This window comes from Amphiura filiformis, chromosome 18 (assembly GCF_039555335.1).
Source record: "Amphiura filiformis chromosome 18, Afil_fr2py, whole genome shotgun sequence".
NCBI classification, from domain to species: domain Eukaryota; kingdom Metazoa; phylum Echinodermata; class Ophiuroidea; order Amphilepidida; family Amphiuridae; genus Amphiura; species Amphiura filiformis.
This window is the reverse complement of record NC_092645.1, coordinates 5,300,397-5,323,927: the sequence shown is the minus strand read 5'-3', so window position 1 is coordinate 5,323,927 and position 23,531 is coordinate 5,300,397. Positions and strand designations below refer to the sequence as shown.

The 23,531-nt window shown below is 35.5% G+C and overlaps 1 non-coding gene across 1 annotated transcript; it reads right to left on the bottom strand.

The window, feature by feature from the left end:
- Positions 1 to 290: 290 nt before the first annotated feature.
- Trnae-cuc (transfer RNA glutamic acid (anticodon CUC)) lies at positions 291 to 362 on the bottom strand. Its single transcript has one exon. It is a non-coding gene; the product is annotated as a tRNA-Glu (tRNA).
- Positions 363 to 23,531: the final 23,169 nt, after the last annotated feature.

Below are 23,531 nucleotides of genomic sequence, written 5' to 3'. Positions count from 1 at the left end.
GGAAATTTGGTCCTATCTCTTTGTCACAACGCATCTGCAGGCAAAATAAGATCTAATAATAAATTAGGCAATAATAAACCCCTACTTCCCAACATAGGCCTACCCGTCACTCTAAAGTTGAGTGCACCCCCTTCCAGATTTTGGTGTTAAAAGTTGTTTGTCGTTTTCTTTCAGTTTTCTAAAAAATTATAAGATTTAACCTTTGTATTCATAGAATTATATCTGAACACTTTATTACTTTATTATCTTCACTTTTTTCCTATGAACATGAACAAAAGAAAAAGGAACACTTCCCATGCCGGGAATCGAACCCGGGCCGCGGCGGTGAGAGCGCCGAATCCTAACCACTAGACCACATGGGATTACTTAAAATATGCACCTTATACTTCTTCTTCAAATATCCTGGTTTGGCATGCTCCAACTACGACTAAGCTATAATATAGTCGCTAGCGAAGTGTTAGGCCTACGTGTAATCCGATTATCACTATGTCAACTGGACCACGCTTTTGAGTTCTGCACCACGATCAAAATGATCGCAACACAAAGTCTATGGCATGTACTGTCAATGTCAAAGGTGCGTGATCCAGTTACCAAGGAGTTATGTAACCACTTCGCTGGCGAATCGGCACTAAATGTCTGATGCATTGTGGGACGGTTTTGGGAAATGTTGGTGCAGCTGAAATCTGATTATGAAAAATTGTTTATATTTGTTCTTGAAAAATATTGTTTAAAATGTTTTACTAAAAACAAAACAAAAAACCACACAATTTTGTATCTCAATTGCAATATTACTTTTGCGTCTTTTAAACTTAGATAAAATATTTTTAAGGGCTCGGATAGCGACGTTTTTCACGTATTTTTTTGATTTAATTTTTTTTTTGCATTTTGAAAACGATATAAAAAAAAAATGTGATTTTTTGAATTCAAGATATAATACACATTTTTAGGGCAAATCACTAAAAATTGACGAAACCATGTAAACTGCTATCACGGGTAGATAGCACACATCAGGGGTGGTGCGTAGCCAGGTTTTTTTGGTGGGGGGGGCAAAATAAAATTTCAGGCGCACAGACGAAAAAAAATACAGTTGTATCATACAATACATAGAGACTGTATGTGTTCGAGCTTCAAAAAAGGCTTTACTGGGACGATGTACGAAAAAAAAAATTGTATTTTACATTATTTATTTTGGCCCATGATCGGGCTGAATTGCCGGCCTTTGCCCTCCTGATTTTCTCTTTTATTTTTTTTGTCAGAGGGGCACTTTTTCTTTCATTTTGTCAGGGCACTCTCCTCCCGCTGGCTACGCTACTGATCAGGGGTAGATTGATAGCAACACACCCCTACTCATACTCATGTAAACTGCTATATAGCAACACACAGCACACTTTACCATGTAAACTGCTGACACTCAGGGGAGATAGAAACACACATTTTACCATGTCAACTGCTATCAGTTTTTAACTTTGTGTATTTAATGTTTTACCCTCATTGGATGTTGTTTCACATTTTTACTGTTTTTACATATTAGTAGTATGGTAGATATCGACACACACTTTGCCATGTAAACTGCTATCAGGGGTAGATATCAACACACATGTAAACTGCTGTCAGGGGTAGATAGCAGCACACCTTTGCCATGTAAATCGCTATGAGGGCATAGGCCTATATAGCAACACACACTTTTCATGTAATCTGTTATCAGGGGTAGACAGCACGCAACTCACACATAATGTAGGCCTATAATGTATGACCAGGGCCGGATTTACCATTGGGCCAGATGCCCCAAACTTGTCATGTGCATCTTCATTTTAAGCCCGAAAAGGTGTTTGGCCAAAATAGAGTCAAACTGCTAAATGTTTTTTCGCGCTTCACTCGCACTGGCTCGTTATATAGCAAAATTCATCTTCATTTTGGGCTAAAATAATATGAAATTGAATTTATTCGCGCGCAAATGTCTTAGTAAAATCCATACTCGTCTTCCTCTAAATAGTAATGCTCCCGCCGCCACTTTCGATCTTATACCTAAGTAAAACTTCGCCACTTACATGCACCTCTCTCACGGTGAGTTTATGAGCCTTCAAATTTTGGCCTGGCCCAGCCCCCCAGGTAAATCCGGCCCTGAATGTAGGCCTATCAAGAAGCATATAGCAGTGTACTATTAGTAAATTATGCCCTGTTTGTTCATGCAAAACAAAAAATATCACTGGTTTGAGGTCGTAATCACACGAGACTGCAGATATGACCTCAAACAAGTGATATTTTCGTATTGCATGAACAGACAAAGGGTAACGAATTTATCATGCAGTAGACATGATAAATAAATAAATAAATAAATAAATAAATAAATAAATAAATAAATAAATAAATAAATAAATAAATAAATAAATAAATAAATAAATAAATAAATAAATAAATAAATAAATAAATAAATAAATAAATAAATAAATAAATAAATAAATAAATAAATAAATATTTTGTACAGATTGTAGCACACACTAGGGCCTATACAGTATGCTATCAGGGGTACATGCACAATGTGCTATCAGGGGTAGATAGCAACTCATACTGTACATGCACAGTGTGCTATCAGGGGTAGATAGCAACACACTGTACCATGCACTGTGTGCTATCAGGGGTAGATAGCAATTAACACACTGTACCATGCACTATGTGCTATCAGGGGTAGATAGCAACTCATACTGTACATGCACATTGTGCTATCAGGGGTAGATAGCAATACACTGCACCATGCACTGTGTGCTATCAGGGGTAGATCTGAGATAGCAACACTCCGTCAATGTACAGTGCACTATTACGGGTAGATAGCAACGTACTCTGTACCAGGTGCAGTAACACATACCAATAATATAGGCTTAGGCATATACCAGTGTCATAATTCTATTCTCGGGGAAAATTGAGGTGGCTTTAAATTTATCTGGGCAAGGAACCAAGAATTGCACCGGTGTACCCGTGCGAATCTTGGGGAGCTGATCCTGGTTGCGATGGTTGTTATATATTACGGCTGAATAGGGTCAGTGACTGTAGCCTGTATAGAGTAGATATGCTGGGTGGTGTTGAAAGTCTTTGGCTTCATTAGCACTAGAATAAAACTTCAAGTTTGAACATAAGAGCTGTTAATCAAGGATGATAATGACGATGATGATGACGATGTTGTTGTTGCTGTTGATGATGACGATGATGATGATGCCACGTCCGCCGACGACGACGATGATGATGATGATGATGATGACGACGACGATGATGATGATGACGATGATGACGATGACGATGACGATGACGATGATGATGATGATGATGATGATGAAAATTAACATAAAATTAATTTGAATAAAAATAGAAAGTGAAAATTCGAGCTTTGATCATCGTTCTGTTATTCGTTCAATTGGCAATATTATCCAGCCGATTGTAAAATATTGTATGTAACGAGTGGCGTGGGTGTGAGAATTTTTACCAAAACAAAATTTACTTCGGTATGTTTGTGAAAGTTGTCATTCATCCAGGCATAAATAAATATTTAAATTGGAATTTCGATCAAGCACACTTGGCTATTTTCGTACACTGACTTGCATAGTCCAATAATGCACATATACTGCATTTTATACATTTGTATGCGTTTTTTAATCAATTCTGCGAATTTAAAGTCATGTGCATATTCAAACACAAAAGAAGTATAGAAATAATTGAATCATGAACAAAAGACCAAAGTGAAAGCAGGGTTAGTAGAGTTCATTTTATTGAATCTCATCATCCTTGACAATTGTTAACTATGTGGAGTAACCATGCGTGTCATATTTTTTTGCACAGGTTTACAAAAAAAAATTGATTAAAAGGGCAAGTTCAGATTTATTATTTGTACTGTGCTTTTAAACTGTTTGTCAAAGTCCCATGTGAAAATGTTTGCTTATTTATTTATTTATTTATTTATTTATTTGTTTGTTTATGCATTTTATTTCATTTAATATTTTGATTGATTGATTTAAATATTATTATTATTATTATTATTATTATTATTATTATTATTATTATTATTATTATTATTATTATATTGCAATTATAATAATAATTATTATTGTTATTATATTATTATTTTTTATTATTTATCAATTAATTGATTGATTGATTGATTGATTTATGGATTAATCTATTTATTTACACTCTATGAAGGTTCAGTTAAGAATTTATATATATATGTCTTCTACACAGAGCCCTTCTGAAAATTCTGACAGTATAACCAGAAAAGGTTCTGTAAAACAAGAAGTGGTTCTTTGGAGCTCAAAGAACCTTTTTAGATCAATTTTGAGCGAGGATTCCATTCAATATAGAGGACAAACACGTGTCTTAGTTGAACCTTTCTTTTTAGAGTGTACATTTATGTCTTTCAGAATAAAATATTACAGAAATTATACTTTCCTAAAGTAGCTTCTCAGTAAACACAAAACATTTTCGACAAAAGGTTAGAAAAGGTTGCCAGAAAACGTTTAAATGTCGGGTTATATAAAGAGTATATAAAGGTATAAAACGTTTTCATAATATTCAAAAACATTGTTTGAATACTGCAAAATATTCTAATATAATGTTATTTAGACTAAATGTTAATATTTGGTAATATTTAGTAAAAATGTTTGCACAAATTATTTTACATTAACCTTTTGACAACATTTTAAAAATGTTCAATGTTTATATAGTGTGTTTTCAAAAACGGTTTAAAAACGTTTTCATGACCATTATATAACCCGACATTTAATATTATTTAAACTTTTTTACCAAAAAAAAAAGAGTTTTGTGTTGCTGGGTTACCTCAATAATAATATCAACTAGTTTTGTGTGTGTGGGTAGGTTTGAGCATTGTTTGTTTGTTTGTTCGGGTTTCTTTGTCTTTTATAGTATTGGTGTAATATTGAACTAGTCGGAAAAGGCACCTTTAAGTTACGCATGCTTTTCATTTTGGTCTAATTGTTCATAGGTACGTGCATGCCCCCCAGGCATGTAGGGAATACCTATCTAAGATGAGTCACACCGGCTTGTTTAGGTTTACCCTGGGTAACCCACTGTGGTAAAATGATATCATAACCAAAGCATGATATAATAACGGCTTCCCCGAGGAATGTGGGAATTTTCTGATATTGCAAAATTGGTAAGCGTTTGATCTTATTGATGCATGGTGTTATTGACAATGTTGACCCACATATAAAATTAAAACAATATATTATTTTTGTTTACCTGGAAAACAATGGTCGATTTAAAACATGACAATTTTGTAGGACTCGAGTCTGAGCTTGAAGTGGCGTACGCAAAAGGGAGGGCCGGGCGGGGCCACCTCTTATACTTTTGTCAGTCAGTTTGAGGGAAATGGGGGGCACTTCAATATGAAATGGATATAGGTGTAGGGCTGGCCCGTTCAGGTTTTTGGCTATTTCTTCTATCAAATACGGTGTCTCATTCTCTTAAAAATTGAGAAACTTAATAAATTCGGCTTTTCATGGGGGCAACGTGGAAGTTGTCTGAATCATCATTTTAGCATACATTTGATTTGTATAAAGTTACGATGAGCCAGTTAGTTTATAATTGAGTAAAAATGAATATGTGAGGTGGTATATTGAAAGGAGACACTTTTGGGCAGGATCGTAAATGAAGAAATAGCCAAAAACCTGAACGGGGTGATTTTTTCACAATTTGGGTTTGTTGCAAATTTGTTGTGTTAATAATGTTCAAAATATTGTCTGATAGTTTCAGACCGGAATATAATTGGCATCTTGTATTTGTTTCAGACACTTTTTATGGGCATTCCTACTCTCAAAATTGTCAATTTTATTAGTACCATAACTTCGCTTAGGAATGACCGATTTCATTGGTGGAAATCCATACACCCCTAGGCCCTATATAGAAGACATAATCTTAAGGTAATACACTATTTTAAAGTGTTGCGATTTGGTAGTTCACAACATCTTGCGAATGGTAGTGAGCTTTAGCAAAAATTGCATTACTCATTTCTTTGCGAGCGTGTAGAAGAATTCAAATATCACAGAAATACTTTTGTAGGTCCTGTGGTTCTTGAGTTATGTTGTAATGAGGGCTGAAACAACAACACTTTTGTAAAATGTACATAACTCATTAACAACAATAAATTAAGCAAGTTTTCAAAGTATATGATTGGTAGAATGAACTTTTGCAAAACATCAAAGTGTTATTTTTCAATAATATATTGATTTAGACAATAAAAATCGATTTTTCGGCTGCTTCGACCAACAATACCACATCTACCCTTAATATTGATAATCCACACAGGGTGTGTAGATTTCAAATGGAGTCACCCAACCCCATTTAAAGTTCACAATTAAGGGGTGTATGAATTTCAACTAGAATAGCCCAATGGCGCCACTTTTGAGAAAGAAAAACAAACTTATTCTAGGCCTACTTTATGATTCATATTTACATGAATCAAAATAAAACGGTGAAAGGAAAAGAACGAAAATGACACGGATTTAGATTCGGATGACTTAGTAGCATGTGAGTACACATCATATTAGAAATTTCTAGGGTTTGCTATTACATATTTTAATATGTAACATGCTATTTAGGTGTTGCAGTTTTCCAAAATGTTCCTTTTTTTCTTCAAAAATGGTATTATTATGCAAGACCTTTCCATCGCAAATGGGCTGTAATGTAGGCATGTTCACTTTTTGAGATATTGGAGAAGCAACTTTTACTCAACATAGGCTAAGCTTATACACAGATAACATGTCCCTGTTGCTTGTTTACAAGGTCGTACAAATCAGTCAAGTAGCTGGGAAATCCTTTGTTTTCTATTGTTTTTTTAGAGGTTCAATGGATCATTATCAGACCATCTTAATTAAATCCTGAGTCTCAAAGCTGCCGCGCGTTAGTAAAATTGTTGCTATCTACCCCTGATAGCAGTTTACTTGATAAATGTGTGTTGCTATCTACTCCTGATAGCAGTTTACATGATAAAGTGTGTGTTGCTATCTACCTCTGATAGCAGTTTACACGGGAAAAGGTGTGCTGCTATCTACCCCTGATAACAGTTTACATGGTAACGTGTGTGTTACTATCTACCCCTGATAACAGTTTACATGGTAAATTGTATGTTGCTATCTACCCCTGATAACAGTTTACATGGTAAAGTGTGTGTTGCTATCTACCCCTAATAGCAGTTTACATGGTAAAGTGCATGTTGCTATCTACCCCTGATAGCAGTTTATATGGTAAAGTGTGTGTTGCTATCTACCCCTGAGAGCAGTTTACATTGTTAGTGTGTGCTGCTATCTACCCTGATAGCATGGTAAAGTGTGTGTTGTATCTACCCCTGATAGCAGTTTACATAGTAAAGTGTGTGTTGCTATCTACCCCTGATAGCAGTTTACATGGTAAAGTGTATGTTGCTATTTACTCCTGATAGCAATTTACATAGGAAAGTGTGTGTTACTATCTACCCCTAATAGCAGTTTACATGGTAAAGTGTATGTTGCTATCTACCCCTAATAGCAGTTTACATGGTAAAGTGTATGTTGCTATCTACCCCTGATAGCAGTTTACACAGTAAAGTGTGTGTTGCTATCTACCCCTGATAGCAGTTTACATGGGAAAGTGTGTCTTGCTATCTACCCCTGATAGCAGTTTACATGGTAAAGTGTATGTTGCTATCTACCCCTGATAGCAGTTTACATGGTAAAGTGTGTGTTGCTATCTACCCCTGATATTAGTTTACATGGTAAAGTGTGTGTTGCTATATACCCCTGATATTAGTTTATACATGATAAAGTGTGTGTTGCTATCTACCCCTGATAACAGTTTACATGGGAAAGTGTGTGTTGCTATCTACCCCTGATAGCAGTTTACATGGTAAAGTGTGTGTTGCTATCTACCCCTGATAGCAGTTTACATGGTAAAATGTGTATTGTTGTCTTCCCTGATTACAGTTTGCATGGTAAAATGTGTATTGTTGTCTACCCTGATTACAGTTTACATGGTAAAATGTGTGTTGTTATCTACCCCTGATAGCAGTTTACATAGTAACGTGTATGTTGCTATCTACCCCCGATAGCAGTTTACATGGTTAAGTGTGTGTTGCTATACTGTATACCCCTGATAACAGTTTACATTGTAAAGTGTGTGTTACTATCTACCACTGATAGCAGTTTACATTGTAAAGTGTGTGTTGCTATCTACCCCTGATAGCAGTTTACATGGTAAAGTTTGTGTTGCTATCTACCCCTGATAGCAGTTTACATGGTAAAGTTTGTGTTGCTATCTACCCTGATAGCAGTTTAAATGGTAAAGTGTGTGTTGATATCTACCCCTGATAGCAGTTTACATGGTAAAGTGTGTGTTGCTATCTAGGCCTACCCCTGATAGCAGTTTACATGGTAACGTGTATTCTGCTATCTATCCATGATAGTAGTTTCTACCCCTGGTAGCAGTTTACATGGTACAGTGTGTGTTGTTATCTACCCCTGATAGCAGTTTACATGGTAAAGTGTGTGTTGCTATCTACCCCTGATAAAAGTTTACATGGTAAAGTGTGTGTTGCTATCTACCCCTGATATTAGTTTACATGATAAAGTGTGTGCTGCTATCTACCCCTGATAAAAGTTTACATGGGAAAGTGTGTGTTGTTATCTACCCGTGATAGCAGTTTACATGGTAAAGTGTGTGCTGCTATCTACCCCTGATAAAAGTTTACATGGTAAAGTGTGTGTTGCTATCTACCCCTGATAACAGTTTACATGGGAAAGTGTGTGCTGCTATCTACCTCTGATATTAGTTTACATGATAAAGTGTGTGTTGCTATCTACCCCTGATAGCAGTTTACATGGGAAAGTGTGTGTTGCTATCTACCCCTGATATCAGTTTACATGGTAAAGTGTGTGTTGCTATCTACCCCTGATAGCAGTTTACATAGGAAAGTGTGTGCTGCTATCTACCCCTGATAGCAGTTTACATTGTAAAGTGTGTGCTGCTATCTATCCCTGATAGCAGTTTACACTGTAAAGTGTGTGTTGCTATCTACCCCTGATAGCAGTTTACATGGTAAAGTGTGTGTTGCTATCTACCCCTGATAGCAGTTTACATGGTAAAGTGTGTGCTGCTATCTACTCCTGATATTAGTTTACATATGAAAGTGTATGTTGCTACCTACCCCTGATAGCAGTTTACATAGGAAAGTGTGTGTTGCTACGTACCCCTGATAGCAGTTTACATGGTAAAGTGTGTATTGCTGTCTACCCTTAGAGCAGTTTACATGGTAAAGTTTATGCTTCTATCAGATAACAGTTTACATAGTAAAGTGTAGCCTATGTTGCTATCTACCCCTGATAACAGTTTACATGGTACAGTGTGTGATGCTATCTACCCCTGATAGCAGTTTACTTGGTTAAATGTGTTTTCTATCTACCCCTGATACTGTGTACATACACATGTAGGCCTACATGGTAAAGTGTGTACTGCTATCTACCCCTGATAGCAATTTACATGGTAGAGTGTGTGTTTCTATGTACCCCCGATAGCAGTTTATTTTTGTAAAGTGTGTGTTGCTATCTACCCCTGATAGCAGTTTACATGGTAAAGTGTGTGTTCCTATCTACCCCTGATAGCAGTTTACATGGTAAAGTGTGTGTTCCTATCTACCCCTCATAGCGATTTACATGGTAAAGTGTGTGTTGCTATTTACCCCTGATATAGCAGTTTACATGGTAAAATGTGTATTGTGACTTGCCCTACTAATGCATTTTGTCTGGATTTTACCATTATGAAATAGTCTACAGTGGTCCTTTACTTTGTAGGATTGGTTCTAGGCTCAAATGTTCAAAAAATCGACCCTAAATAAAGAGCTGACGCTACGCCACGTACAGCAAGCGCATGGAAAGAGACAGAGTGCAAAAAAAAAACAACGTCAAATAGCACACTTTTCTATTGCAACCTATTGGCAGGCCATTTCTGCTCAAAAGATTTTAACCTGAAAATAGGCTATACTGTGTTCGTTTGTGTTGCACAATTATTATGATAATATATCCTCCCAAAGTATTATAGAATACTTTGATTTTCCTAACACGGATTAATTAGCATTACCGTGTGTACAGGAAATTGCAAAACTACGGGAAAAATCGGCACCTTCTTCAAAATGATGAGACATTATTAAATTTATGTTTTTACCATCTTGTAAATATTGCCACCCACTCAACTTTTTTAAATGTTATTAAAGAAAATAAGAAAAAGAAAGTACTCAGATGATACTTTGCAACGTTTTAACATGCTAAGTCCATATCACCGGCATGGCGGGGAATCCCTAATATTAGGATCCACTTCATTTCACATTATGCGCATGTCATATCGCTAACTTCAGGAAGTTATTTTTAGCATCATTTGTTTGCCATGGAAATCGTGTCAATAATGCTTATAAGCTGCTAAAATCTAGAAGAAAAATCATTCGCTTTCTAATCGCAACGAGTTAGGATATTAATTGAAGAAACCACAAGAACTTTTAGTAGTGGAATTTAATACTACAAACTTTGGAACACTCACAGACAAGTGCTTTACTGTTAACGTACTATTCAGCAGGCGTATATTCAATACGTATAACGAAGCTAGATATTTTTGATCTACACGAATAACCAGTGCAATCAACTATGGAGTATATCAATGGTAAGTATAATGCAAAGTATAGTCTGTCTAACACGCAGAAAAAGTCATGTGCAACGAGTTGAGGACAATAAAGTAAAAGTGTTCGGCAAAATATGGCTAACTTAAATTACAGGTATAGCCATAACAGCAACGAAACGAAAATGGTACTAACCCCTATAGTGAGGTTACCACGTGTATTTCAAATAATTTATATACGTGTTTTGATCCTACAAGGGTACAGGCGTAGCAGTGTCATGTTATACGAAATGTACGATTTGCAGTTATCCACATTCGTGGAACCCTATAGGGGACACTTTAAAAGACTGTAGTACATGTACTCATGTTAACACGAATGTTTATGATGTTAAAAGGAAGTCAAGAATATCTTATCTGCTTTGGCATGCAGTGTTAATTGCTAAAAAGAATATTTTTTATATAACATGACTGTCCATATAATAATGTCAAAGGTTAGAAGAAGAAAGAACCCGGTCAAGAATATCTTATCTGCTTTGGCAAGCATTGTTAAACAATAGTATAAGAATATTTGTATATGGTACATTTTCTGAATAACACAACGTAATATTTCAAGTGGTACGGTAACTTTTGAACGTTACAGGGAAATGTTTCGAGTGTACCGTAAAAACTCGCATGTACTATCGAGCGCTTTTAAAACATGCAAACATTAAGAGCCCCATCCACAAAAGTGTAAAGGGTTTTGAGCAAATCATCGATATATACGAACCCACAAACCTGCAAATGTGTGTCTCACCCCATTAACTCAGTTGGTAAAGCGCAGGACTTTGGTCAAATTTCAAGTTTCAAAACACTCGATAGTAAGCACATATGCTAACTATCGAGTTTTTACGCTATTAAAATAGCTTACTATGAAGCGATATTGCCTAGATGACTCACGATATCATAATCTTAAATAATCTGTCATAAATATGCATTAAAATTTGCAATAATTTGAACCAGTATGATACTTATCAGCAGATAATACACTCGTAAGAATTTTAAAGGTTCTAAATAGAATTTTTTGTCCTCTCAGGAGAACCCTCCCTCTTGAACCTCTAAAAAGGGTTCTTTAATTTTGGAGGACCTTATAGTTTCTCTAAAGAACCGAAAACGGTTCTGTATCACATTTTGGGGGCCATTTTCAAGAATTTTTTTTTCAAGAACCTTTATTTCTTAGAGTGTACAATATACTTTTTAAGCTTTAAATTACTTATGTTACATAATTGTCAAAAGTATTTTTACATTTACTATGTTCCTTTGCTTAATATTTTAATTCATATCTTTTCTTTTTCTTTACAGTTGTAACCCTTTGCCTTTGGATCATTTTATTCTGGATTCATTCCACATCATCAGCCCCGACAATAAGACCGACAACTGTGCAATCAACTCCCAACACTACTACTATGTTTGATAATATTACAATTCCTGCTGAACCCCATCTGAACATCTACCAAAGACTTGAAATTCACACTTACATTCTCAGGGAACACCACGGCGAGGCATACCGTAACTTTGTAAGTATTTATATAACAAAGTGATTCCGCAATCCCACCCCACTATTTTTTAGTAATTTTTAAACTTCAAATTATGTTTCACTACCCATAAAATCTTACGTTATACAATACCGTATACTACTTTTAATAGTGTATTCTTACAGAGGTTAAATACTTTGATATAGATGATTGAAAAACATTTTTATTCTTGCAATTTTTACAGAAAAGAGCAGTATTCCCAGACGAAGACAACACACAAATTATTAATGATCTACATGTTCCAAATATCCCAAACTCAGACTGCCTGCCACATGCTGCTGAGCGGGTACTAATGTCGGTAAGTAAAGTTCAACTTTTCTTTGTATAAAGGAACTACATCAAATGGATAAATTAAGTTGGAAAAGACTGGAAGGCCAAATGACACCACCAGAAGATAGCCTTTAGCCTGAAACAAAATAGAGTTACCTCAACATCGAAAATCTATAATCAATTAATCAATCAACAATCAATCAACAATCATTGACTAAATCAACCAACCAATCAATCAATCAATCAATTAATCAATCAATCAATCAATCATTAGTTAACCAATCAATTATTAACCAATCAATTATTAATCCACCCAAAGAGAAAAATATCTTAACCATGTAATCAAAATGTATCGTATATTTACAGCATGAGGATCTCTTACTCCTTCACTACCCCAATCTTCTCGCATACCAAAGTGGTCTTCAAGCAGTCCTCATTGATGAAGAGTCTAGACATGAGATAATTCCAGTCACAGAATTACCTGAATATCTCCACAATCTCCGCATGACAATGATAGATTTCATGCGATTCAGACACCGAATGGAAATTGCGGTAAGTTTCCGTCTTTTATTTGTTTTCCCTCAGTAAGAGTGCATTTTAGTGTCACGTGGTAATAAACATGTGGTGCCGGCTATTCTGTCCTGGAGTACAACATCTATCCTATGCCACTATTCATTCTAAACACGGGATTATATACCCAATCGCACGTGTATTTACATGTTTTTCTTTATTACATAGATATTCCCACATCTAAGATTAAAAAGGGGGAATTGAATATTAAATGGAAATAGGGTACTATAGTTACTCTTTTTAATGCTTTGTTACATTATTATGCTATGCTAAAAGAGACACATTCACTTCAGTTTAGTATTAAAAAGTTAATTCTAATAAATAAAACTAAACTAAGTATAGAACATTATCTAAGTGCAGATAGTTTTCAAAATTGTTAAACCAGGTATTGGAAAGTTGGCGTAACTAATGGCACACGACACATGATTTTCTGGTCAATTGAAATGCATTATAATCGTAATATTATGAATAATTGCCAATGATATGATGTTGTTAAAGAGCAACTCTTTTTCAAAAAATTAAACCAACCTAGGCATACTGTATCAGTGCAGATATATAATAATTCTGAAGATCGGCAAACCAAGTATTGGAAAGTTTACGTTGCTACCGACATTGCGTTGTATGGTGTTAACCTCTGACCTCCCCATATGTTGTTCTAGTTGGAATTCCATACGTTAAGGCTTCCTTGGACTATTGGAACTTTCTGAAAATTGCTAAATGGTGTAAATAACAAAATAAACAAAATAAAATAAATGATAACATTTCTGATCAATTGAATCACGAATCGTAATAATCCTTGATTTTTTGCTATTCCTTGTACAGATGCTAAAAGAAGGTCTGCATGAACACATCGTTAGACCAAGCACCGTAATACCCGTCCAATTCACCGAGAACACCAACGTGATAGAACGAAACTTGAGGAATCTTTACGTGTTTCAAGAATTCGACCAATACGCGGCATATACATCAGGAGATATCACCAGAATTCTACGTCATCACTTGGAACTTCAAGCAGCTGCTGATGATGATTTGGAGTAGTCAATGTTATTATACTGTGTAATTTCATGAATCATACGTTATTATTAATGTGATACGTTTTATGTATCGTATAGTTTACAATATTAACGAATCATGAAGTTGTTTGTATTTTATGTCAAAATCGGTCGGTAATGACCTAAATCGTTTATATTTAGTAGACAATATTTGTCATTCATACGTAAGGCGATATTCGCCATTGTACAGTGTTGCATGTTTTAAGAAAATGGCTGAGGTTTTTTGAAAGAGCATTATTTGGAACTTTCAAGTGTTAAGTATGCGGAGAGCTATTTTTTTTAAAGTTGATAAAATATAATTAAAATATTTGGATTTTCAAGTATTTATAATTGGTTAAGTATTGAAAAATATATATTGTAAAGTTGCAAAGTTGAAAACTCTAAATAAATGCTTCGTTAATGAACGTAACAGTATTAAGTTGAAATATGTAAAATTATCGGTGCTTCTGAAATGGCCAGTACTAAAAACAACTCAATTATTTGTTATATTAACAATTTGTTGTATTCAATAATAAATAATATATCACTAGGATTCCAAACATGCCCGTCTATCAGGCCACAATTCGTTAACCTCAATAGACTTGTTAATTCATAAAATGACCTTCTGATGTCTTGGGTACAAAAATTCATTCTCCACAAATTGAGGTCACATTTTGAGCAATGGTTGTTAAATGAATGCTAACGAACTGTGGCGTTAAGATGAGGTCATTATGACTCCTAGTTTATATTTGTGCAATTTTTATCACTTTCAAGTCAAAGGCGATAAGTATGTATTCAAAACTCTTTTTGTACAAATATCTGTATATTTTTTCACATGTGCAAAAAAGTTTATTGTATTTATGCAAGTTGTATAATTAAGTATAACTCACAATATAATAGTATATGGCCTACAGAGTGTACCAAAATGATTGGTACCCATCAGTTTTGATGTCTAATGAAACGTCTACATCTTCCAAATTCAACATTAGATCCTCTTGAAAATGATTGCAGTTTATAGTTTTATGACCTTTTTTTACATAAATCTACAAATTTGGTAGATGATATTCTGTATTTTGATGTGGCAGTCTTTGCCATGTTCACTGAATATTGATGGGTACCAATCATTTTGATACACCCTGTATGTATAGATGAAAGTCTTCAAAAGACTCTGTATAATATTGTTATAAAGTTGTCTTCAAAAGACGTGATGTACAATTCATATAAATTATCATGGGACTTCTAAATGTATTTATTTCAGGAGAACAGGGTGTGCAAAGTTTGAAAATGTGAATCCGAAAATAACGGTATTAAGTTGAAAGATGAACTTTCCACCAGTCCCAAGTACAGGGCAATAAAAATGAAAAAAAAAAAAAAAGTTGAAAGATGAACTTTATTTATAATTTATACAATTCATGTAGTGGGCTGTTCCAGTTGAAATCCACACACGCCCTATGGAAGACATAACCTTATTAAAATAAATAAATAAATAAATAAATTTCAGTGTTTTATATAGCGCCTTTTCCGGATCTTAGAGGATCAAAGCGCTGTAATTTCGCTGCCATGGTGGATCATCACAATCAGATCGCATCAACTAGGCTGGTTGCAGCCGAACTTGGCGCAAACCTATCCGCACTTAGATTGTAACATCCACCAATTATCTATGCAGCTCCCCAAATTCCATTGGGTGAAGGAAGTTTTTGATAGCCAAACAACTAATCACCGATTATTAAATCTCCTACACAGGGAGTGTCAATATACCTGAAAGGCTCTATAATTAAGTCTCTATATGCCTATAAGGTCAATATGAAAGATTAAGGGATGGGGTATGAACCTTTGGACAGTATTTATTGTGGGACATTAGAGCACATCAGACATATCGAATTGCATTCTGAATACGAAGAATGTCCTTCTGATATCAAATAATTTTGATTTTTAGAAATTCGTAATGTAATACACATTTTATGGCAAATCATTAAGAATTGATATTTTTGATATTTAACAGTACTCGAAGTAAACTTTATAAATCTGATGATTTATACTTTAAGTGGAACCGTCGTTTTATTATTATGATATTTTTTATAAATCTAAAGATATATTCTTAAAGTGTATGTAGCTGGGATGAAAAGCCGACGATCAATTAAAAATTTTGACCTTTCGTATTGAAGATATGGATAAAAAAAAAAAAAAAAAAAATATATATATAGGTCTTTTGGGGAAAAAATTCCATATCTTCAATATGAAAGGTCACCATTTTCAATTGATCGTCGGCTTTTCCTCCCAGCTATACACTTTAAGAATATATCATTCGATTTATAAAATATATCATAATATTATAATAAAACGACGGTTCCTGCGTTTTATTCAAATTTTCGGATTTTGACAAAACTACAGCACCCAAAGTCTTGATTTTTGCAGAGTATTATTGTTTACTACGTACATTACAATCGTGTAAAAAACAGAATTTAAATTTTTTTGAGGGCGTTCTCCTCAGCAAATGTTACAATATGGCTTTAAGGTAGTGTACCCAACAAACACACAACGTTTTACAGAAAATGTTTAAATGTCGGGTTACGGCTATAAACACGTTTTTTGTAACAAAATGTTATTTAACTGTTAGCAAAAATATTTGCCGAAAATATTTTACAATAATCCGACATTTAAATGAATAAATGAATTTGAATGAATAAATGTTTTAAGAACATATTTGTGTTTGTTGGGACGTGGATTTTAAATGGAATAGCCCAATGTTGGGGTCGGTTTTCAGAATTCAAGCCGTGCATTCCACCCAAACCAAGTGAAGACCCCGGCCTAGAACAGATCATACGTGTATGTTCAAATTTAACATTGGATTTTGTTAGTGGAGAGACAAATAGGCGCATTTGGGCAAAAGTGCCCCTAAGAGCGCCCAATTAGGGCAAATTTGGGTGCTTTTAGGGTGTGTTTTTTTTTTTTAATAGAAAAGTTGGTATACTGATGCTGTCAAAAACAGCAAAAAGTAGGTATACAGGGTGTCCCAGAAAAAAATACCGGGCGAATGAATTTAGACGTAAGTCGAGAAATAGACACCAGAAAAAATCAGCGTATATCCCATCTTATTCTGCATCGTATACACTAATTTTACTGGAATCGGTTGACTGATTGCGAAGAAATGAGCGATTGCATAATGCATGCGTCAATTCACTTCAGGCATTCCAAGTTTGAAAGAAAGATCATTCAACACAATGCGCAGTAGTGGTTAACTGTCAATGGGCTTCATATTTTGTACCGTGAACTCCTTTTCGTTCTTTTTAAATAATCTGTTTCTTGCAAAACATTTAATTAGGTTTTGTTCAAAACCTGCACGATATTGAAAATAAAAGCTTGCATGTAAAATGATACGGTACTTGTAGATATCCTTTTTTCGTTCATGTTGATATAAATGTTGCATAATGAATTATTGCATAAAGAATTCTATCTGGCTTCAAAACAAATTCTCACACACATTAATGTTTTTGGAATATTTCCAAGAAATTGTAATGCAAAGTTTAAATCTTTTAAAACTTCAACATTAATGTTGCATGGTATCGAAAATCACACGTAAAGATGCAAGCACTTGTTCATTGTCATTCACGGTTGTTTGATTGCACGTAGAACTGTATTCATTTTTAAACAAAGTTGAACACTGATGGCGCTATTTATCATAAATCTTGTTTGCATCTTTATAATGGGTCAACTACTTTTTATCATGGAATTAAAGGAATAACTCATATTAAATTAAATTAAACTAAATTAAAAATATACATTGAAAATATATGTGAATAGCGCCCTCAATTTTGACTCAAATATACAGTTTATAGAATAAAAATTACCACAAAAAGATGGAAAATATGATAAAGATAAAAAATCTTAAGTTATAAATAGCTACAAAATATATGTGTATATTAGTGTGAGTAGCTGTTGGTATTGTAAAGATATAGAATTGAGAATGTAGTGTTTTGTTAGAAATATTAATAAATGATCACATCAAACAACCGTGCATTCTTGGCTCAACTGTTCTTTGGAAAGTTAAAATATAACATATTTGCACAACCTAAAGAATTAAAGTTGTAGAGCTTCCAATTACAGTTTTCTGGCACAAATTGTTATTCATATTCAGTGAAAGCATGAACAACATAACACCGTTGGATTATAAAATAAATAATGTGGACTAAATTTAATGAGATACGCAAACTTTTTGAAGCGGTGAGCGAGTATGAAAAAATCGCCTGTTGATCAAACTTGGAATGAACTGTATTGATGAGCGCATTATGAAATTAGTAATGTCTTCGCAACCGAATCAAATATAATTTTTGTATGTAATGCACAATAAAATAGGCTATGCGTTACATTTTTAATTTTTTGCTTTCGATGTTTAGTTCTCGACTTACGTTCAATTTTATTCACTAGGTAATTTTTTCTGGGACACCCTGTAGAGAAAGTCAGCATCCAAAAGTCTGCGTGCCACATCCCCGTACAACATATTTCGAAGCCCCTCCCCCACCCCGAATCCGTGATATGATGGAATGCTTCCGATAATTCGATATGTAAATTGTGTCTGCCCGGCCCTTGAACAACGTAAAGCTTGCGTTACAATTGTGTTTCCTTTCTGTATTTGACTGTACTTATTTGGTTATGTCAATAAACTGAACGGAACCATACCGTAAAACCCCGTCTATAAGCATATACAGTGCTTCTGATGAAAGCTTCATTAATCCAGGCGCCATTATGGAGTTTGAGCAAGTAAATTACGGATCCAAGAATATACAAACAAGTATTATTTTTAAGAACAATCTTAGTATTGGTATATTAACGCTTGCTTCGAATTAATTTAGCTTTCATAAAAAAACTATATATGCTTGTAGACGGGGTTTTACGGTATACGGTATTTGATAAAACATACATCTTAAAAATAATGTCAACGAGTCCAATCAGTTTCATTCAGTAATTAAATGCCCACCCCATTTCAAGACAGATTAGCGCTAATGGAGACATGCATACTTTGCAAGTGTCGACTTTATGTTTTTTGAACGGAGCCGACTTTAGCCTATGCTTTTCTCGACAGCCCTGATCGGTTGTCAGCCACGGTATTGGGGCCCGTGATGTGGATGATGTGCTCGAAATCATAAGAACAGGGCTAACCGATCATCTCAGCAAAGTTGACATAACAGACAGCGTAAAATTCACCTACGAGGAAGAGAAAGGAGGAAAATGCCGTTTCTCGACACGCTCATTGTCCGGAAACCTGATGGTTCGGTAAAGCTTCTGGTGTACAGAAACCCAACTCACACTGACCAATTATCTCAGTTTAAACTCGGAACACCCCCTCCATAAGAATCTAGGTGTAATACGAACCCTTTTTGACCGCATGTACAGTGTGGTCACGGTTAAAAAAAAGAAGATACAATTTCGGATTTATATAGCGCCTTTTTCCAGCTAGATCTTGAAGGATTCAAAGCGCTGTAATTTCGCTGCCATGGTGAATCATCACAATCAGATCGCATCATCTAGGCCAGTTGCAGCTGAACCTCAGGCGCAGACCTAGACACTTAGATTGTAACATCCACCAATTATCTGTGCAGCTCCCCAAATTCCATTGGGTGAAGGAAGTTTTTCATAACCAAACAACTAATCACGGAATTTTTGAAAGCAGCAGGAAACCGGAGATCCCGGAGAAAACCTGCGAGAGCGAGCATGGAATCGGGATAAACCAAGTGCACATGAGTCCTTGGGCCGCGCCGGGGCTTGAACCTGGGACCTCAGTGGTGCAAAGCGAGGGAACTACCGCTGCGCTAACCCGCTCTATCTATCCGCTTCAGGTTGTTGTTGAGTTCCTACCGTAGGAACTCAACAACCTGAAGTGGATAGAGCGAATGAAGAAAAACATGTGCGTGGAGCCTAACTGCGGCTATCCCAATGGGTGGATCAAAGGCCCTCCTCTGTGTGAATATATGACACTGGCACTCATCCAAGACAGTGAGATGTTGAGACTTGTTAACGTTTGCACTGCCTCTGATGACATCAAGTTTATTTGCAACTCGCCTCTGAGTGCACAGCTTCTGTCCTGCGTTGGATGATACGTTAGAAACGTGCTTTGTCCAGGTCAGTTTGCTGTCGACTGTGACTCCCAGGATCTTCAGCTCCTCCATCTCAGCCAGTTTGGTGGTACCAAACAGAAGATCTTGCTTGGTTGGATCTCTCTTTCTTGATATTGTCATTGCCTTACATTTCGATGGCTCGAAGGTCACCTTCCATCTGTCTGCCCAGATCCTCATTTTCTCCAGATCTCTGTTCAGGTTAGCAGTAACGGCTTCAGGATTGTTTCTAGAGATGTGATCTCACAAAACAAAATGGAATCATCTGAGTGGAGGTGTTGGTTTTCACACTGATCACCCAGGTCATCAATGAAGACAGAGAACAAAAGTGGGCCCAATATTGACCCCTGGGGGGCTGATGCATTGATGTAATACTTGATGACTGGCCAGATAAGACAAGCTTGTCGAATACTCCTGATTCCACCATGAGTTTCGAACAAAGGCCATTATGCCAGACCTTGTCAAATGCTCCTTTGATATCCAGGATAATCAGTTTTAAAAATGTTTTCATGAACTTTATTTTTATATAACCCAACATTTAAATGTCATTAAAACGTTTTGATCAAACCAAAACGCGTCAGTAACGTGTTTATAACGTAAAACATTGCATTTGCTGGGGCTCACTGGGTTACAGACTATCAATTATTTTTCTCACGCTTATTGATCGATCAATATTTTGTTGAATACTTTAATATCATGCCATAATTTTGTTGAGCAATATTATCATGCTATGTAGAAAGTAGATCGTCTTAAAGTTACCAAATATGGGTGCATAATCGAAAAATTTCCAAATATGGGTACATAATCAAAAAGTTACCAAATATGGCGACGTGATCTGAATAATCATGGGAAAACCTAAAACCTATCAAATAAAACACCCCCACACACGCCACAAACTTACGACACGAGATTGAACGCGTGTTTGGAATGACTCACAATAGACTAAAGATTTGGAGAAAAAGAAGAAGATGACGACACGACGACGACGACGACGACGAAGAAGAAGAAGAAGAAGAAACATAAGATGAAGATTGAAGAATGAGGAGGAGAAGAAACAAAGACTTGTATGAGACCTAGACTATGCCATAGTCGATTTTTGATAAATAAAAGCATGTTATTAATCACGATGAAAGCATTCAGTTGAACTCAAAATTATTCTGATATTTATTACATCAAAATATTAGTATAAAATTGTGTAGAAAAAGTTAATATAATTATATTAGTGACAGTAAAAGTAAAGTGTACGTAGGCTTATATTATTGAATGCAACATATCATAATGTCATAATTATATTATATCCAGAGTATACACAATGGGCAAGTGGACTGCGAAGTAGTCTAGTATGAGACCATGTAGAAGAAGGTTTAAAGGAAGGAAACTTGAAAAAGACTTGAAAACTTCTTGAAGAATCAGACTTGAAGAAGACTTTTAAGAAGACATAAAAATGTTAGAAGAAGAAGATTGCAAAAGTCTTGAAAAGACTTACAGGACACTTAAACAACTTCCTGAAAAAGACTTCAAGACAAGGAGCAAGATTTATTAGAAGAGGAATTGAAGGAGACTGACTTGACAACAATATGAGGGAAGAGGAGCAGGAAGCACGAGGAGTGGCGGGAGGGAAATAAAAACCAGGAGAGGAGGATGAAAAAAAAGAGGAATATTACAAAGAAATATACCCGTTTATATCTGAAATTAAGTAAGACACAACCTCTTCATCATCTTGAATATGACCTGACTGATATTATTGTGTAACTCGCGCACAGTCACTTTTAGAAAGTAAACAATTTAGTAAACAAATTTACCAAATATGGTAATATGTCACAAACGTTACAAAAAGGCCAGTGGGTATGGGATTTTTTTATTATGGTTTATTATGATTCTAATCAAGGAAAGCACCCATTTTACAATTTTTACTTTATAAATTTTGCAATTTGTCTTTTTGTTAAATCTCATTTGTGTGTTATATAATTGATCATACGAATAATACTAGCTGGATCGCACCACTTTATGATTCAACATATTGCTTGAATAAAAATACAAAAAAGTGAAAGGAAAAGAAAATGAATGACATGGATTTAGACGCATGATGACTTAGTAACATGTGATTACACAATAAGAAATTTCTAGGGTGTGCTTATTGCATAATAACATGTTTTGTAGGCGATGCAGGTTTCTGAAATGTTTTTTCCTTCAAGTTCTTCTCCACGGTGGTTCTTGGGGGGGGGGGCATTAAAAATAAATGTATGCTCCGGAGAAGACCTTTGTTTTTGGACCGCGCAGTTCCCAACGACCCCTGAATTTTTACTAAAACACAGCACTGAAAGATCCTTGATTGTGATAATGCAGCTCGGAAAGACCCCTAAATTAATTGCTCATTCCTCACACGTCTGTGTTTTTCAGGCGATTGTCAACCATTAAGCAAAGACCCTTGATTTTGACTGAAGAAGAAGAAGAAGAAGATTTGAAGAATGAGGAGGAGGAGAAACGAAGACTTGTATGAGACCAAGTAGAAGAAGGTTTAAAGGAAGGAAACTTGAAGAAGACTTAAAAAAGACTTGAAAAATCAGACTTGAAGAAGACTTGAAGAAGACCTAAAAATGTTAGAAGAAAAAGATTGCAAAAGACTTGAAAAGACTCACAGAAGACTTGAACAACTTCCTGAAAAAGACTTCAAGAGAAGGAGCAAGAAGCAGTGGCGGCGCCAGGAATTTCGGGGGCATGTGGGGCAAAGTGAATTTCAGGGGGGGCAAAATCAGCATATTTTGCGCAAAATAGCTGCAAAAAGTGGAAATTTTCACAATTTTGGGTTTTTACTCGGGGGGGGGAAAGAATTCTGGTTTGCTTGTTTACTTGTTCGAATATAACTATGTGTATCGATGATTTACACTTTTGTGGATGGGGCACTTTGGTCCGTATGCACAAAAGAGTTAGACCGGGTCTAAAGTTAGACCTGGTCTAAGTGGAATTTCCATTAGGAATGGTACTTTACTCTTATTTCCTTCCTAGATTAGCTAGCAAATTCTAAAGATCAGTAATGCAAGTTCAAAAATAATACCAAAATAACTTAAGCAAATGTAAAGGAAAATGTCCTTTTCTCCTGAGACTAAATTCCACTTAGACCAGGTCTAACTTTAGACCTGGTCTAAATCTTTTGTGCATATGGACCGTGCATGTTTTAAAAGCGCTCTAGACCTGGTCTGCAACTTCTGTGCATATGGACCGTGCATGTTTTAAAAGCGCTCTAGACCTGGTCTAAATCTTTTGTGCATATGGACCATGCATGTTTTAAAAGCGCTCTAGACCTGGTCTAAATCTTTTGTGCATATGGACCATGCATGTTT